This window comes from Pygocentrus nattereri, chromosome 26 (genome assembly GCF_015220715.1).
Source record: "Pygocentrus nattereri isolate fPygNat1 chromosome 26, fPygNat1.pri, whole genome shotgun sequence".
Taxonomy (NCBI): Eukaryota; Metazoa; Chordata; class Actinopteri; order Characiformes; family Serrasalmidae; genus Pygocentrus; species Pygocentrus nattereri.
The window spans coordinates 30,006,546-30,010,000 of record NC_051236.1 but is presented as its reverse complement, the minus strand read 5'-3'; positions in this window follow the sequence as shown (position 1 = coordinate 30,010,000).

Sequence of the window (3,455 nt, the reverse complement as noted above, 5' to 3'; positions counted from 1 at the left end):
AACGTAATCATTAGATCTAATATTTCCCATTAGGAGAATTATATTAAGCCTGTTTCTACGTTTTCTGGTGTTTTTTAATAAAACAGTTGTAGTGTCTAAATACTGTTTCAGAGCATATTTCACTTCCCAGCCTACAATCCATACTGTACATCCATATGTATATATATATATATATTGCTGTTTCTGTGATGTCACAAAAACCAACGTACCCACCTATTCAGCCTACAGCAGATTAGTCCAGTCTGTTCACAGTGAAGTGTAATGAGTGGACTGCCTCTTGAATGATGTAGGGCTGCATAGACACAGTGTATATAGACCAGTCTTAAAGGTGCAGTGACTAAAACAGCCTGTTTAATTCTGTGAAGTAGGGAGGGGTTGAAAAATGGCCATGCGAAAACGAATAATGACTACATAAACACTTAAATGTTGTGTAAGGGGCCTACAAGATATATATATATATTAGAATAAAGGGCTCCTGTTGATATGGGCCTTTTATTTTATAAAATAATCTTATTCCATTGCCAAATCATTTTACATGCATGCATACATGCAAAATTGATTTGTAAATGGAGTAAAACCAGATGAAAAAACAACTAATAAATCATAACCTCATAATGAGAAAACAGACATATAGACCACATTTAAGATGATTTCACTTGTTACAAGCTGTCATTTCTGGAACTGAAGCATCACTTCAGACTGCGGTTAGTGTGTGAGATGTGCTGCGCTGTAAGTGTTTGTGGCTTTTGTGTGTGTATGTCCAACCATAATGGCCAAAACCATGTCTAAACGTCTAAATTCTGAACAAAAAGGACCTGCTGATCTGTCTCCTTCCTTTGTGCTCACAGGCAGAAATGCCTTCAAAAGCTTTTAAAGCTGGCAGACTGGCAGTGGCGTATAATGTCAAACTGTAGAGTGACCGTTTCTGCTTTGGTATTGCATTTGGCCTTATATTGCGCTGCATGATTAATCTACAGCACTGACAGTTCTACTGGCTGACACTTGAAGGGGACAGATTCTGCATTTGATCTTTTTTTTTCAGCAAAGTCCACTTACAACATATACACTGTGTGCACAATTATTAGGCAAGTGAGTATTTTGACTGTATTATCATTTTTAGGCATATTTTCTAACTCCAAGCAGGTGATGTGTATCTGTGTAATGAGGGAGGGTGTGGCCTAAGGAGGTCAACACCCTATATTAAGGTGTGCATAATTATTAGGCAGCTTTTTTTTTTAGCAAAATGGGCCAAAAAAGAGATTGAACTGACTCTGAAAAGTCAAAAATGACCAAAATTCTCTCAGAGGGATGCAGAACTCTTTAAATTGCTGTGATATTGGGGCGCGATCACAGATCCATCAAACGGTTTGTTGGAAATAGTCAACAGGGTCGCAAGAAACGTGCTGAGAAAAAAAGACACAAAATAACTGCCAAGGATTTGAGAAGAATCAAGCGTGAAGCCACCAGGAACCCATTATCTTCCAGTTCTGTCATATTCCAGAACTGCAGCCTAGCTGGAGTATCAAGAAGAACAAGATGTTCAGCGCTCAGAGACGTGGCCAAGGTAAGGAAGGCTGAAACCCGACCACCACTGAACAAGACACAAGCTGAAGCGCCTAGACTGGTCCAAGAAACATCTGAAGACAGATTTTTCAAAGGTTTTATTGACTGATTAAACGAGAGTGACTCTTGACGGACCAGATGGACGGGCCCATGGCTGGATCAGTAACGGGCACAGAGCTCCACTTCGAGTCAGACGCCAGCAAGGTGGAGGTGGGGTACTGGTATGGGCTGGTATTATTAAAGATGAGCTGGTTGGACCTTTTCAGGTTGAAGATGGGCTCAAAATCAACTCCCAAGCCGACTTCCAGTTTTTAGAAGACACTTTCTTTAAGCAGTGGTCCAGGAAGAATCTGCATCTTTCAAAAAGACCATGATTTTTATGCAGGACATGCTCCATCACATGCATCCAAGTACTCCTCTGCATGGCTCGCCAGTAAAGGCGTTAAAGATGAAAAACCTATGACGTGACCCCTTCCTCACCTGACCTCAACCCAACTGAGAACTTGTGGGCAATTCTTAATCGGGAGATTAACAGTGAAGGAAAACAGGACACCTCTCTGAACAGGGTCTGGGAGGCTGCGGCCGCTGCTGCACAAAAAGTTGATCGCCAACAGATCAAGAAACCGACAGACTCCATGAATGGAAGGCTTGTCACTGTTATTGAAAAGAAGGCTATATTCGTCACTTTTTTAATGTCAAATGTTTATTGGAAAGTTTTGAGTTGTTTATAATTCTCACTTGAACAGATGAAAATAAAGTGAGATGGGAAAACGTTTTTCATTTAGCTGCGTAATAATTCTGCACCACTATAGTTGCCCAATAAATGTGCACATATAGATATAGATTCTCCTAAGCAAGCCAAAACCTCACTTTTACTTTCTTAAACATTCATGTTTGAGGTTTATTAACATTTTGGATTAGCAGTGAGCGCTGTAGTTGGTCATTAATAAAAATAATCCTCAAAAATAAGACTTGCCTAATAATTGTGCACACAGTGTGGGTTTACGTACCTGAAACGGTCGCGGTTCGTTTTCACACGACCACCTTCCAAACTTTCTTAATCCCTTACAGCACAAACCCTTCTCCTGGAGATTAGTCTCGCGGGGCCATGCGAGATCTTGTAACAGGAACACACATCTGGGGACAGTATGTTAAACTTTTGGTGTTGGAGAACAGAGTGTCAAGTGTCAAGAACAGAGACTTACCTTTTACTCGTGACTTGTTCCCACATCTAGTAGTGTTTGACCTTTGCATTGTACTGTATATATGTACATATCCCTGCTGAAAAAAGCAGCATAGACTAGCGTGCGTTTCATGTTGGTCTGAGCTGGTTTGTGCTGATCTGGTATCTCCAGTTCAGTCGTTGTTCTGTTTATGACTTGATTTAACAGTATCTGTGGTCCTATACATTGTATGCACATTACATGTTGAATGGACCAACAGACCTGGAATTACCTGGAAAAATGTAGAGTATGTTTTTCCTTCTCCTGTAAAGTTCTCATTTTGGAGATGTGAGGTTTTGATCCGACAACAGCAATATGCTGATTTTGCCCTTGACCAGGCCTGCTGGCCTGTGCTGTTTCTAGCAGGGATATATTTTGTGATATTTACCATAAATGTCTATAATATGGGTTGAACAAATTCATATAGCCTTTAGAGTAGAGAGTTCCAACATACCAACAACGTACTTGCTTAAATGTCAAATTTTACTTCTGTGAAGCTTTTTGTATTGATAACTTTGTCATACAGTGTCAGAAACCACATAAGGAATTATGGCTTGGGTTGGGTTGGCAGTGTGTGTTGATTTTGTTTACACAGTGCTTGTTGGTGGGGTATAAACTTACATCACTTGTAGTTCCAAGACACACCTAAAGAAGCAAATTTCAGACACC